The sequence below is a fragment of the Pteropus alecto genome, unplaced genomic scaffold (assembly GCF_000325575.1).
Source record: "Pteropus alecto unplaced genomic scaffold, ASM32557v1 scaffold88, whole genome shotgun sequence".
Lineage (NCBI taxonomy): Eukaryota > Metazoa > Chordata > Mammalia > Chiroptera > Pteropodidae > Pteropus > Pteropus alecto.
In genome coordinates, this window is record NW_006494611.1 from 19,055,568 (window position 1) to 19,072,291 (window position 16,724).

At 34.1% G+C, this 16,724-nt stretch overlaps 1 protein-coding gene across 2 annotated transcripts in view; it reads left to right on the forward strand.

Moving 5' to 3' along the window:
* Positions 1 to 16,724, forward strand: part of PRKG1 (protein kinase cGMP-dependent 1) — a 1,107,428-nt gene that overhangs the window by 127,715 nt on the left and 962,989 nt on the right. The window lies entirely within an intron of this gene.

Consider the following 16,724-nt stretch of genomic DNA (forward strand, 5'->3'; position numbering starts at 1 on the left):
TCAGGATGACGATATAGATCAAGAAATACATATGTATAGAAAGATAATTTAAGTATATATATTTATTACTTATATCTCATCTATTTTCAAATGAGAATGTCAAAGTAATTTATAATAAAAGACACTATTTAATAAGCTTAGTAAAAGAGATGTTGTAAAACATAACATTAAATATCTTACATGTTGCAAAAGTTGTTATCCTAGGGCTGTTTCTTATGTCAAGACTTCCTAAAAGCTCAAGGTTTAATTTAAGTATATATATTTATTACTTATATCTCATCTATTTTCAAATGAGAATGTCAAAGTAATTTATAATAAAAGACACTATTTAATAAGCTTAGTAAAAGAGATGTTGTAAAACATAACATTAAATATCTTACATGTTGCAAAAGTTGTTATCCTAGGGCTGTTTCTTATGTCAAGACTTCCTAAAAGCTCAAGGTTTATTATAAAATATAGTTTTTTTGAAGACATCTCACTGGGGAAACTAGAGTAATTTTGTGAGAGACAGAACTCTGCTGGTCTGATTTCATACAGAGACAGAATATAGACAATCTAGAAAAGTGTTTCTCCATCTGTAGTCTGTGGACATCTGCATATATATAATTTAAAATACTTGTTAAAAAGGCAGATGGCTGGATTCTAACTCAGATCTACTGAGTCCCAATATCTGGGCTGTAGCTTCCATGTCTGCATTTTAACCTGCCCAAATGAACCTTACAGTAAAATTTGAGACATAGAAGAGTGGATGGTTAGAAGTGCTAACAGTTCTCTCTCTTTTCTATGGATAAATCTTTTCTCAAGAGAAATTCAAAGAGGTGGGTGTCAGAGAGCAAATGGTTTTAGTTGTCTACAGAGGATCTGCTCATGTGAGGGAAAATCAACTTTCCGCTACCACTAATCTTGCAGGCTTCTTTGTACCAAGCCCTCCAGCCACCAACACCAGCTACAGCCCCAGCGCCTTCCCAGGAGCCTCACATACACAGCTGTTCTACTCTTACAATGTAGGGCACCTTTCTTTTTTATGCTCTTCATTCACTTCCCCTGCATTTTGATTTGCACTTATGACTTTCAGGTGCCTAAACTATTATCCTATGTTGTGGGATCTTCACAACAATCCTAGAAACAGGTGCTCTTTTCATGTTCATTTTACAGATGACATAACTGAGGCTCAATTAGGTTGTACATTTAGGGTCAAAAAAGTGAGGAAGTAGCAAAAAAGACTCATACTCAGGTCTTTTTACAACCGCTCTGCTTGGGCTACTGCCATGCTATCATTTGCTACCTGGCTTTCTGGAGAAGAATGTAGAGAGCTCTGATTTCTAATACCTTAACATTGCTAATATGAAAAACAAATGACCTAGTTCTTTATTTACTTATCTTCTACAAGCTTTTACACATGATTTTAATATCAAAGAGAGGATATTAAATCCCACTCGTGAATTTTGATGAACAATAATTTAGACTAAAAGATCTATTGGATAAGATAAGTAGATAAGATATGCATTAAAAAGGTAAATGGTACAGGTGTAAATGAGAGAGACAGCACATTGTTAGAGCATTAACTTAAACCCCCTACCCCCCAAAAATCAACAATGTTGTAGCTCTTCTCTTGCTAATGAATTCATTCCTGGGTCTTGATATAAAGCTTTTTATGACTTTTATCTCCTGACTCCCTCATTTAGACTCTAATTTAAAGTGAACTCATGAGAAAACAAAGCTTAAGAACTCAAAGTCTTAAAATTCTGAGTTCAGAATTTTAACGTTACTCAATTTTTTCTTACATCTGCCGTGATCAAAAATTTTAATTGCATTCTCATTGCTTCTAAATTTAAAAATTATTTGTACTTTTAAGCACTTCAATAAAAAGAAGCTAAGGGTTTAATATGCCAGATGGAAATGTCTGCACATTGATACACTTATGGAAAATTCTAAAATATGTATGCAAGGGTAGGCAGAGTTCTGTCACCTAGATTCCAGACAACCTGTGTAATCTGATCCTGGTTGAACCATCAATTAATTCTGATCTTGTTAGCTTCTTCATTTCTAAAACCAGGTTGAATCTCTATGTGATGATTTCTTGGAAATCTTTTGATTCTTGGAATAATATAGTGTTCATTGTAATATACAGTAGACTAGAAAATGCTTTATAATGATACCAAGCACTCTATGTTACTGTAAATTGCCTGGGAATGTAGAAAATTGAGCACATATGACAGGATACAAATGGAAAAATAATAATGAATGTCTTTTGTAGTTCCTCTTTTGTCATATACTTAATTGAATGTGAATCTGTAGACTTCCTATAGAGCTACTTTTAGAACAGAAATGCATATTTCATTCCTTTCCTCTATTAGATATTTAAATAACATCATAGTTATATCTCTGAACTACACTAAGTTCTTATTTAACATCTGGAATGACACACCATTTCCCCTAGAGTCTATAATATTTGGTATACTGTCATAAATCTTCATTAAACTATCATAAAAAGTATTGCCAATTGTAGAAAGGTAGAATATGGCTCAATATACCAATGTATATATAGTCTGGAAATTCCTTTGGGAATGATTAAATTGATGAAGAATTTGGATTTTAGCAGCAATTTAAAAAATTCATTCATTTACTCAACAAGTATTTCTTGCTAGACTTTCATTCCTTGACCATGTTGGGTTTATGGACTACTGGGATGAGAAAAGATATTGAACAAGAAATTTCAGCATGATAAATTTTATGAAAAGAAAAGTAAAGGGTACTGTGGAAACCTAAAAGAGAGTGAATTCAACTAGTTTGAAGGAATGGATCAGTAGAGACTGGCTGGGGAAAACGTCCCTGATGAATGGACATTTAGCAGAGATCTGAAGAAGAGGCAGATAATGAGCCCAAAAACAATTCGAGGAAACTATATTTTAACCATAATGAATGGCTTATTTGTAGTTCTTAAAGGAAGAGAGAGTGTTCTTTTTGAGATATTAAAAGAAGACTAGTGCAATTGTAGTGCAAATCCTAAAAGGAAAATGGAGCATGAGGTAGACCAGAACTTGAGTGGGTTTGAAAGTCAATGTCAAGATGTTGGTCTTATTTAAGGGAAGATATTTAAGAGTTTTAAAAAGGGGTGAAGTGAAAATCAGAGAACATAATTGGAGTTGTATTTTTTTAATAACTTTTTATTTTGAAATTGTTTAAGTCTCATAAGAAATTCATGTACCTTTTACCCAGTTTCCCCTAATGATAATATGTTATATGTTATTAGAGTGTAGTGTAAAAACCCAGAAATTTATGTTTGTACAGTGTTATTAACTCGGGTGTAGACCTTATTTGAATTTCTCAGTTTTCACACGCATATTTTTGTGTTTTGTTATGGTTTTGTTTTTAAAATTTACTACACCATGTAGAAAAGACTGGAAGGGATTAAGTATGAATGCAAGGGACCAATTTGGAGATTGAGAAGTCTCTAAATCAGTTCCTAAATGGAGTTGATAGATGAAGGTACCTTAAACTAGAAGTGGCATGGAGATGACTAGAAGTGGATAGATTCAAGAAACATTTAAGAGGTAGACATGTTCAGTGAGCCTTAATGACTGGTTATGGAGTGTGAGGGAGAGGATGAGGTCAAAGATGACCTCTAGACTTCTGGTTTGAGCAACTGGGTGGATAGTGATGTTACTGGTTAAGGTTCAAAGTTCCAGAAGAAAAGCAGATTTGTTCAAAAGAAGATGCATTCAGTATGACTATGGTGAGTTTGAGGTACCTGTGTAAGCAAGAAGCCTTTCAGCTAGAGCTCTAGATATAGATTTAGGCATTGTCAGCATGGAGATAGTAGTTTTAGCAAGATTATCTAAGGAGAGTACATTAAAAGAGAAGAAAAAAGGCTTAGAATAGAGCCCCAGGAACTGTAAATGTTAAGTGGGTTGACAAGAGTCAAGGTTAGAGAGGGAAAAGGAAGAGGAAGAGGAGAATGGAGATAGAGAGGGGGAAGGGAAGGGAGAATAAGAAAGAGGAAAGAGGGGAGGGAGAGAAACAGAGAGATAAGGAAACTTTGATATATAAGTAAAGGAAAAAGAGTGTTTTAGAGAGTAAATATCCTGGTAACAGAATTCTGTCTCTGACTCCATGCGAAGTCATAATTGAGAATTGAGAAGTTTCTTGTGATTCTCTGTGTACTATTCTTTTATTTTTAAAGTTTAGTATTTATAGTTTTGTAAACTCATCTTCAGGATAAAGGATGATATTTTCCGCCACATTGTTTATGTTTTTCAAAATGTTATTTTGGATTGACAATACTTGAATATGCCATATTGGTTACTGGTTAATTTTTTAAAAAGTGAACAGAAACTTAAAAACGGGAGAAAAACACTGGTAAAATATGCATAAAAGCTTAGGTTTAACAAACTCCAAAATATTTTTACATGTTAATATGTAATTAAAATATATTTCTCATGGTATGACATGTATATGACAGTACATACACAAATTCTTGGGTCATTCATGCCTTAGGCCAACTGAAATTAAATTTTGGGGTTGGATCCTAGGTATCTTTAAAAAGATCTTCTCAGTTTACTCTGATGCCCCAGTGTGTGTGTGGAGAATGATTGGAACATGGAATTACTCTGATAATCTTAGGTGAGAATGTTCTAAATAATGATTCAGAGAAAGATATGACCTAGTAGAAACCTTATTGATACCACTATAAGGAAGGACATGCTAAATAAGTTGTCCTGAAAGAAAAGTAGCAGCAGGTAAATAAATAGAAGACATGACATTTGGAGTTTACCAACTGAATTGGGAAGTGGTCCTCACAAATCCTAAAGGGATTCGAGGTGAAAATTAGTGAGGCAAGGGTTCAATTTATAGTAGACTTAGGCTATGACAAGTTGAGGGATGAGTTCAAAAGAACACATTGCAAATAACATCTCCTAAGTCCATTTAATATTAGATGGGGATAAAAGGTCATACCCATTTAACAGGTAATCAAAGGCCGAGCCAAGGCTTTAAAGGAATGATGCAAGAAAATGTTGGCGATTAAATGTAGTAAGAAGAAATGCATTTGGGTTTTGCTAAAAGTATGACAGGTAACCATAATAGGGTGAAAGTTACTTCGGAGACTTCTATTAGGAAAGGAGAGAGCATATTGGTGGTTTGTATAATGTACTATGGAAACTGTGGGTGTATCAGGGAGAGGATAAGATAACTATCTGCCAAATTTAGTACAAGTTAGCAATGGAGCATCTGGTTCCATAAATTTAGGCAGAATTTTCAGTGGCCATGAACTGAGTATGGATAAACAGGTAGCTTAGAACATCATCATTTTTCAAAAAGTGGATTAAAATTGTAATTAAAAGTATATACTTTTGACTTACGTATTTACCCCTTCCTTGTTTTCAAAAGAACTTAAGGTAACTAAGAAGCTGGGTTTAATGACTGAAATTATCTATGAATGTAAGGAATAAATAATAAACATTATACTAACTTTAATAAGAGTTGAAAGTGAAATGAGGTATTCATTTTATTAACCATGAACAAGCCTTTTTTTTTACTGACATTTAGAACTTCTAAATACTATATTTGGTACAGAAATCTTAATGATCTTCATGGTGCAGTCATTTCTCTGAATGGTGTCATTTACAATATAATTCTCAACTTAGGAAGTAAATAAAGAGGAGGGTAATGAGGCTTACATGATGTTGAGTGAGTCAACGTATGAATAATATTGAGTCACTTTCATGTTCTCTATTGCCTGCCTTTTTGCTTAATGGTTCTTTATCTGCAGTAACTTGGTATGAGAATCAAATCTGTTAAACAAGTTTCTTGTATGGATTATTTTGTCAGGTTGCTAACGAGTGTATTTCTTGTACACTGAGAAATCCTTCTCACTCCAAAGATGGCAGTCTAACAAATTGGTAGTTACAAAATAGTCGTGGGGATATAGAGTATAGCATGGAAAATGTAGTCAGTTGTATTGTAATAACTATGCATGGTGCCAGATGGGTACTGGATTTATCGGGATGATCACTTCATAAGTTATCTAAATGTTTAATCACTGTATTAAAAGAAGAAATTTTAAAAAACCACAAAGATGGCAGTCTGAATTTGATTTAATTTATGTTGATTGCCATTTTGCTCTGATAACTAAGGAGGAATCCAGGTTCTTAAGATATTGATAATTTTTTAAGAAATAATGTGAATTTCTCTCTATATAACATTATCACAATAAACTTTGCAGACTCTAATACATATCTATTTTTGTCTGTGTAGTTTATGTGTGTCATCTATGTTTTTTCAAATGCGGAAGATGACAGTAAGTCTTATTGGCTTTCTTTTAAGTAATTATGTTTCCAAGTAAGTTTCAGTTATTGTGATACTCTTATGCTTAATGTAACCTGAAGAGTAAAATCATAGTAAAGGTATTTTTAAATTTGACACAATGGAGAGCAATGCTTATTATTGCCAAACTAAAGCACAATATTCATTTATAATAAATGATTGACTCATGCCAGAGATAGACCAGTGATTTAAAACTAATCATATTAGAAAATACACCTCTGGTGAGAATCAAAAGAAAAAAATAGACATTCCTTCCTCTTAGAATGCTTCCTTCTCATCACCTCCCTGATTTATACTTCCCTATTTCTGGTATTTCTCAATCTCTTTTGTGAGCTCCTCTCCATGGATCCACCCCTGGATTTGTTTGGTCTCCTGTAACCTCTCCATGTTTAAGCTATCTTAGTCTACACCACCAATGTCTATTTGGTTGCTTAAACTGGAAACCTATGACTGCTCCCTTCTCTCATCCCGTTTAATCTACTAGTAAATCCTAGAGCTTCAACCTGCAAAATATACTTTTAATTTGTTCATACTTCTGCCCATATCTACTGTCACTCTCCTAATCTAAGCCATCATTATGCTTGCTTAAAAATAGTTGCAATAGCATCTTTCCTGAGCTTTCCTTCCCCTCTCCTTCCATCTGCAATTGTCCCAGTTCATTCAGTGAAATATATAGTGCTCTTTTAAAATATATCAGACCATGTCACTATCCTTGATTCACCCTGTTAACAGCTTTCTATTTCCCTAAGAATCTAGTTTTTTCCCCACAATCCACAAGGCCCCATCTAAACAAGCCCCAGCTTATGTCTCTAAATTCATCTCTAGCCATCCTTTCTCTTATCAGAAGTCAATAGCTCACAGGGACTTCCTTCTCCAAACACAAGCCTGAAAACATTGTGTTCTATTTGCTTCAAGTGTCTTTCTCTCAGATCTCCTATGGGATGGCTCATCTTATCCTTAAATCTCAGCCTAAATATTATGTTTACAGACAGGTCTTTATTTCAGATCCCAAATAATTCTTCTGACATACCTGGAACAGCATGGTCTTGATATTAAAAGGACCGTGGGGTGGAAGTTGAATGATACAGCAACCATTTTCCTAACTAGGAGGGCCGATTTGTGTTTGGGAGTATTCACCGGGAGGATAATATGAGATAACATGTACAAAAGCACCTCAATTAAAAATACTCAAAAGACTTTCTCCTCAGCAGCTCTCTTTGTACCTAGACTCTAGCCACTAGGAAAGGTAAAGTGTCATTATGGATTACTTCCCCCTATTTACTTTCCTTCATCCCTTTCCCTGCTCTCTTCATCCATTGTGGAGAGTGACAAAAATGTAGAAACCGTGGAGGGTTTAGAGGGCTTGTGCGTGTAGAGGGCTTGTCCAACAATCCCCACATCTTTAATAGTACTTTTACATCTGTGGATTAGGTCAGAACCTGACCACTCCATGAAGAAGTCCCCTGAATTCCTGGGAACCACTGCTCCAGGAATATTCTGGAAGCACTGCCTCCGGTCTGCCCTCTGAATCCTCTTGTTCCATCTAGTTGCCTCAGATTGAAGACCCAACGTTGGGCTCAGTACTACCTGAACTCCCTTTGGATTAATTCTTTAAGCTATTTATCTCTAGACCTCACTTTTACTCAGTACCCCACAATCTCAAGAATCAACCCTCCTCCCTTTTATAGTCTGTCTCTGACTTCTGGAATCTCGGCCTGGCAAAGCCCTTACATTCCCCCTTTGGCTGGAGGCATTCAGACAGTGTTAGATTGTGTACCTGCAAATGTGTTGTTTGCACTTCAAATATATTTTGTGTTATAAACCTCGTGCCTTCTGTATATATTTATTATACTCATCTCCTTGGCTTCACGGCCTGCCTAAACTTCTTTATGGCTTCTCTGTTTCTCTTTGTCCTTCTCTCACTGATGGTTGTGACCTTATTTTATAAAGGATACATTTTTTTGGACTGATTTTTCAGATTTGTAGGTATAGCTTACTTCCATAAATACTTTACTTGTGTCAGCAGCAACTCTAGGTCACTTTTTAAATCACTTTGTGAATAATTTTGGTTGTGTTATAAACCCATGAATCACTGTTGCTTGTATTTACCTGCGGTGGCTGAATTTGAACTGAGAATTGTTGTTTTGGAAAAATAATAAATATTAACTATTTGTCCCCGAAAGAGACAAATCTTTAAAGGACAGCATGGTACAAGTAGATAAATAGTGGGTTCAAGTTATAAAATCGTATTCATTTACCTTCCTCCTTCCCTCCCTCCCTTTTTTCCTACCCTCTCGGTTTTTTTTTAGTAAACATTTAAGGTAGCTAACTCATTAGATTATAAATCATAAACCATTATACTAACATGTCTTGTTAAGTTTATAAATCCTACATATTAGATTTCTACTATAATAATAAAGAAAGCATTTAATGTTTAGTATCTTATTTCAGACTTCTTTGAAATATATCTATATTATAGGTCATTAATTACATTAATTACAAAATGGTGCCATTTTGCAGTTTTTCTTGGAATATTATGTGTTTATTCTATAAATATAATGAGTGCCTCCATTTTATTTTGAAATAAGTAATATTTATTAGGTAATATTATTATATAGCTATTACCTAAATTGATAGTAAATTTTCATATACTTTATTTCCCCTCTATATTTGTATATCAAGTCCATCTGAGGCAAGGTTTGTATGAAGTGGGGAGAGGGAGAGAGAAGTGGAGGAAGAGAGAGGGAGAGAAACAGAGGAAAAGAGGAAGGGTGTGTGCTTACGACAGAGAGGAAAAAACAAATATGAACACACTGGAATCCAAATAAGGTGAATTTTATTCCTGAGTTCAAGAGGTGTTTCTGTATTAGAGGTTATCTTTCTATTAAGGCCATAAAACATGCTCAAACTTCTGCAATGTGGAGAATGAATTAGATCAGAAAGAGAATCTCTCTGAATGAACCACCATAGAATTTTTTAAACTGTAGAATTATTGTCAAATGGCAGTAGTTCCCTGCTGATACTGGTGCAATGGATTTGTTCAGTCTTTGTCTAAGAAAGTTTGTACATTAAAATGGCTGAAAGTGTGAGAGAGAGAAAAAGAGAGGGAGATTGAGAGAGAAAGAGAGAAAGACAGAGAGAGAGAGAGAGACAGAGACGGAGACAGAGAGAGAGAGAGACAGAGACGGAGACAGAGACAGACACAGAGACCATGAATGTGTGTGTAAAGAAGGAAGGTCTGAAAAGCATTTATTTCAGACTGATAGTCAGTAGACCAGAGTTCTACTCTAACCTCTAACACGAACTTCTCAGGCATCTAACCCCTTTGTGCCTTTGTTTTCTTATCTGTCAAAAAGGTATGACAATAGTATCTGTTCTACCTACTGCACAGTTCGTGACAATGGTAGGATGAAATGTTAGATGAGGATTTGGTTCGAAAGCATGAAATACTCTATGCAGATAAAAGGTCATATTTTTCAAACAGAGCACTCTTTTGCAGAATTAGAGATAAGTGAGAAGAACATTTGCTTTTGGATTTTATAATCAGGATGCTATATTCAAATTATCAATACAATTTAGCATTGTGGGCTCAGAAGTCAAACAATTTAGTAGAGCGTGGCTTAGAAGTCAAATAGATTTATCTTTGAATCCTAATTCTAACTGTCATGTAGTAGTCGCATGATATTGGACAGGTTATATAACTCCCTGAGCCTCAGTTCCACCCTGGCTAATATAGCAAGTCAGTGTGAGACTTAAATGAGGTAAGGCTCTTTGTTGGGAAACACAGAGTAACAACTTAGCAAATAGTAGTAGTAGTAGTAGTATTACTATTACTATGATGATGAATCATGTTGTAATTATTGTTAATTTTTTACTTTCATTAAGAAACCTAGGAACCACAGAGCTTTTACAACTAAGAGCATGATTGTACAGTTTTTAAATTTTAGTTATTTAAAAATTTTCTCAATATATATGCTGTCTCTCTTCAAGAAGACCCAAAGTGTCTAATGTATTAAAGCCTAATGCAAACTAAGCTGTTTGGAGATGAAATTGAACCAAGTTCATCAAGTTCATTATCTGCCTCCTAGGACCTGCATGTCACTGTAACGAAGCTAAATATGGCCTAATTTTCTGGAAGCATCACCAGAGGAAATAATGATCTAAGCCATAATTTTCAGCCAAATGAAAGTAAACACATTTTGGGGCAAACAAATGTAAAATAATTTAAAATGTAAGATAATTTATCCCAGAAATTAAATATGAGAAGCATCTGAACAAAAAAACTTTTCTAAAGTGATTATTTTGTGATCAATTTTAAAATCGAATCATTGTAGTAATTGAGATGACAATGTATAACACATGGTAATTAAACACACTGAGTTTCAATGGACTACACAAAACATCACGGTACCCAATTTGTGCCCTGTAGGCAGGGTCACTCTGAATGGTAGGGAACTTAATGGATGCTCATTGTGTGATCATGTTGACCTTGCTGAAAACAAGTGAATTCTAGGAGAACTCAATTGTTTGTGTATTTTGAAAGATAAAAAGTTGCTTCAAAATATCATATTGCAATATGCCAAATGCTATTTTTTCCCCAGTCATTGCTCTGTTTTGTAGTTTAAATATCTAAACTTCAAAAATAGAGTTAATTCATAATTCATCAGACCACAGGGTTTTTACATTTTATAATGCAATGTATATGGTCTTATTCTTATGGGAAAAAAAAAAAAACCAAAAAAAAACACTTTATGGTACTTCTCTGAAACTCCACAGTTCTATTTCTATGATGTGAAAGAGGAGCTTATAGGACAAGAGTTTGATCAGGGCTTTGTTGGAGAATGCCCTATTTTAAGTTAGGATGACTAGTGTGAAGTAGCTGTAAAATATATCTCTGGAACACTGAATGACTTGAAGAGCTGAATGAGAGAATTCAATCCTGACTTTTTGGGTGTTGATGAATGCCTACAAAGAACAATAATTTTATTTTCCTTTAATTAGTACAAGTCTACTCCATTTGTTAACATCTAACCAGTGATTTCAAGAGCTACTTAACATTGTTCCTAGTCAATGAGAATAAGGTGAGCGTGTTAGTTAAAAAAAAAAAAAAAAAGGCTTAAGGGATGTTCGAGCAAACAAATGTTTTTTGTCAGAGTTATAATATCTGAATTTCATTCAGATGTTCATTTATTTTAGAATTTCATTACAAAAGTTAATCGAGGAATGGCGACTGAAAATTATTTATAATGCGCATAATAGACAAAGGTTTAATATTGTCGGTCACCTAAGAGCAATGTTGTTATCATATATTTTGGCTCAGTGATTCTCATGTTTTGTATCAAATACCAATTATAGGCATGAATGCTACAAATACTTTTGATTTCTTCATGGCTATTTTTGCTCTAGCAGAGTTGGTTGATATGAAAAAAGTCTGAAACTTGTTAAAAACTGATTTTCAGTTTCGAGGAAATAGCTAAATTGGCCAATAGCTTTGCAGGATTAAATTTTATCTTTAAAAAATGTGAGCTAATTGATATTTCTTAGCTCTCAGCCAGCTTATGCCTCCTACAGAGTTCATTCAGGAAACCTCTTAGGCAAGAAATAGGACCCACTGGGCAGAATCTTAACAGTAGGGGCAGTGAGAGGCCTACTCCAAGAGTTTTTCTTGCTTATAGGTTATTAATGAAATATTTCACAGTAGCTAGATAGAGTTATCCTGCTGCAGTGACTCCTGGAATTAGAAACTCTTAAGGGGTCTTGCAATGACTTTATCTGAGTGAAAGAGCTGTAAACTGTCAATGAGAGTTTGGACTCCTGAGTTACCAACTGCAGAGACTATACTGTATGTAGATAAAGGTGACCTTGAAACTACATTTACTGTTTCTACTGACATTTGAACTTAAAACTGACCACTGAGAGCTAAAGAGATTTAGTGAGTTTTTTTTTTTTCAATCAAAGAGTTGATAGTAGAAGTTTTCTGCATTTTTGAGTTACTTTAGCTGATTTTCATTATTAGTAATAATTTATAGCTTTGATTATTTTTTAAAGTATCTGGAAGTCTTGGTCAAATGAAGAGATCAGATATTAATTTTTCATTAATATCGGTTTGGGACATATTTACTATTGCCTGGTATTTGTTTGGAGGAGACTAAAGAGAAGCTGTGAATGGAAAGAGTAACTTTTCAGCCTCTGGAGATAGATTGAAATTGAAGATGAGACCCCATTTTCTTCTAATATGTAAAAGTTGCCTAAGAGTCCAAGTAAAGGTAAGATTTATGAGACAGTTCCCAAAAGTTTCAATTATAAAAATTTCTTCTTAACATAAAAAGTTATGCTTTTAGTATTCATTAATTGATAAAATGCATGACAGAAAACCTCTATGACCTCAGTAACATTTAAAAATAAATTTGTATTATATATTCTTTATGTCTGATATATTACCTATAAATTATGCCTTCTCTTATAATCCTTCACTGGATTCCTAAAGCTTTAGAATAAAATAAAACTCTTTATCACAGCTGTCAAGGCCCTATAAGACATGGTTCCTGCCTAACTTTGCAATCTCACTCTCCTATCCCCTTCCTTCTTGCTCACTCTATGATTTAGCCTCACAGGTCTAATTTCTGAGCCTCGAACAAATCAGGCTCATTTTGACCTCTGGACCTTTGTATTTGTCTTCCTTTTTTTTTTTTTTTCCTTTTCTTTTTTCTATTTCTTTCTTTCTTTCTTTCTTTCTTTTTTTAACCTAGAATGCTCTTCTCTATGTTCTTTGCATGGCTGGATTCTATCAAAAGTGCTCAGCTCAAAGAAGCCTCCTGACCACCCAATCTGAAATAGCCTTCCCACTCTTTGAAATAACACTAGTGCTAAGGAGATATTGCTAGCCTACTATATGATAACCACAGTGTAGATTATTCTTTTATTAATGTTGAGAAAACTAGTGAAGCTGTTTATTAATAGTGAATAATACTAGCTCCCTTCTTAGAGAAGTAGGTGCATACTTCCCTATACTCACCTTAGGATTGCCCATTTTTACCTAAGAAATTGTGTAGACAAACAATTTCTATCATTTTTTTTTTGTACCTATTTAGGAAATGTCTCTGCAATAAGCAAATGGAGAAGTGGACTTTCCAATTCATTTTCTTAAAATTGAAAGTTTGGAAGAACTATTGCTAATCCTGGCATTAAATTATTTGGGAATATTATACCACTAAAAGAAATTTTTGAATGAGGAAAGGATCATCGTGTTGGTTGCAGCATTTATAAATTAAGGCACACTAAACTCTTAGGGTGTTAGAAAAATAATCTATATCCAGTGATGTGCTGGAGCCAACTCATACTGGCTCATATAAGAACTGCTTGTTAAATTTTTAGGAATTTTGCAAGGAGGTTGACTTTGCATTAGTAGCTTGATTTGGCTATGGTGGGAGTATTTATACCATGGATGTTGGCACACACTACCACCAGAGCTTTTTTTTTTTTTTTTCTGGAAAGCCAGTTTATCAGCACACTATTAAAAATAGCTGATATTTCAGAGGCTGGCAATTTGATGATAACAAATGAATAGGTCTAGTGTGAAATAACCAAGTTACTTTTATGGGCGTTTGGATTTAAAAAGCCACAAATTTGGGCATGGAAAAAAAAACGTCTTTTATTTCTTTAAATAAATTATTTGTTCATAGAAGCAGATAGGAAGGATCAAAAATCAAGATTTTTATATTATGCTGCTTACACCTCCCAGGTCAGGCTGCTGATTCCTTGCAAAATGTTGTTAAAACATAACTCTGAGTTAGAGCAGATAGTCAACTTCTGAAATTTGTGATAGCAGCTTTCCCAAGCCTACATACTGATAACAAACTTAACTGATCTCATACGCAGCATCACATCTTAGTTACAGTGAGTGTCTTAGACTGCTTCTTCATGAAAAGAAAAAATTCAAGAAGAGTTAGGTGGAGGCTCTGACTATAGTCTATAATATTGGAGACCAATGTGTTGACCTAAGGTTCTAAGCTCATAGTGGGAAAGGACTTAATGGAAAATTACACAAAGGGCAGGTCTTTAAGTATTACTGACAAGAACATCTTTGAGTTACACTACACAAGATGCAGAGATTTCTGTCTTGCTGTCAAGGCAGAGATAGATTGTATGTGACGTTTCAGAGGCAAACATTATTGGACAATACCTGTATGAAAGGATAAATGATAAGACATAGATCCTATATCTTAGGATCTATGTTTTAAAGTGACACAAAATTTTATATGAAAGCCTCTAGTTTGTTTCTTCAGACTTGACATCAGATGTTCTTCATTTTAACATGAAGTTTGAGGAGCAAGATCATCCTGAAATTCCCCTCTTCTTTCTTTCCACCCCACACGTTTGATAAGCACTAGAAAATTTGGATAATTCTAAGGGATTGTGTTAGACCTCATTGTTTCATCTTTTTGATGTGTTCCTAAAATAGGTTAATAGTATTGTTTATGAGAAGAGAGAAAGTGGCTTTCCTCAATTATCTTTGTACTGAACTAATTATTTTCTTGGAAGAGAGCTTTATTTCTAATCTTGCGGCATTTCTAGGGCTTAGATTTTTAATGGAGCACTATTAATATTTCCCAAAGGATAAGATACCATCTGTAGCTAAATATGCTGGGATTCTGAGATTGATAACATCCAGTCTTTGCTATATTAGAAAATATAAACCCATTGAGGGTCTCATTCTCTGACCCAAACAAAATAAAGGAATTTTTAGTGAAGAGAATATTATCAGTTTGATTAAAATTAATTTCCTGAAGATCAAATAAGTCCTAGTGTTTGGGAAAATAATCCTAGAACAATAGAGCTCAGAAGTCACTGTAAAGGTGTTACTGAGGTTCTTGAGTTCAGGAATGGTGAGGATAATTAAGAAGGGAGATCTCATTAAAATCATAGGTGGAGACACAGTTTTACATCTTGTATTGGAGATTCAAGAGAAACAACTCTGCCTCAAGAGACATAAAGTTTTGGCAAGCCTGATTTAAAAAAAAAAATTTAAAAAAAAAAAAAAAAAAAAAAAGGCTTTAATAGAAGACACAACTAAATAGCCCTGACAAATTAAAGTAAATTTTCACAAATAGACTGTTTAATTAGAGCCTATTCTGAAATCCTTAACCACTGGCCGGCCACCCATCACCATCTCTTTATTTGATGATAATTTCTGCCATTAGTATTTACATGCAGGCCAGGTGAAAGAGAATCTATTAAAAAGAATAATATTGAATATACCAATAACAGTCAACCAGTATTAAAGAAGTAATAGATTATTATTTTTATTTTTCTTCATAGTACTTTTTATATACTACCTTTATTATTAAAATTTTCAATATAAAAAAGCATTCCCGTTTTAGAAAATTTTATAGAGAAATGTAGAAAAATAATATAATTCTGTCACCAACGGCAACCAATGCCAACATTTTATTTCCTTCTGATATTGTTTCAAGCCATAATTGTATATTCTGTTTCTTCCTTTCCTACTACTGCTGCTGCAATTAATATTACTACCACCTTTATCCCTACCATTTACTGAAAGTAACATTATATTTTCACTGGTCCTCACATATAGTTCCGCCATTTTACAAATGAAAAAATGGAAATTCAGAAAAGTAAGACAACCTGCTCAAGATTTAATAGGTGACAGGGCTTGGATTAGGTCCCAGATATATCTAATAACTTCAAAGACTATTTTCTTTACATTTTATCATACACATACTTTCTTATCCTAAAAGTAATAGTTTCCTGCTTTTTCACTTAAAAATAGTATAAGAATTTCCCCATGCCATTAACACTCCTCATAAACATAATTTTAATTGCATTATAATAGTTCATTCTAAGAATATTTTTCATAATGATGACTTTTCAATTGTTTCCATTTTTTTATGTAGAACTTTTCATTACTTAAAGCCAAGTCATTAGAAACATAAGGTGTGAAGGCTAGCCCAATTAGACTGAGATCTAGATAAGAAGCCACCCAAAAGTGGGCAGGGCTCACTCTTTAGTCAGTATTCACTGCTGCAGCTCATTTATCTGAAAGCCACTTGCTAAGCAAATGTGGACAGAAACCAGATTGTAGTCAAATGTTTTTCAAGTTAAGGCTTTTAATATAAAATCCCAAACGTGTTGCTTCCCCTCTAGGTAGCTAAGGTTTTGCTTTTCGTCTTCCCTAGTTCCTGACTTCCCTGTCAGTATTCTGATTGTGTTCCTCCTGACAAAACATATTTTGATTTCTATTCGCTTTGATTTCTGTTTCCTCAGGAAGTCATTTGGAGCTTATTATCCCAGTGAATCAAATTATCACCATCTTTTAAGTTCTGCAAAACTTTCCTGTTAACCACTGAATCTCAATTCTAGAATTTGTAAATATCTTTCCT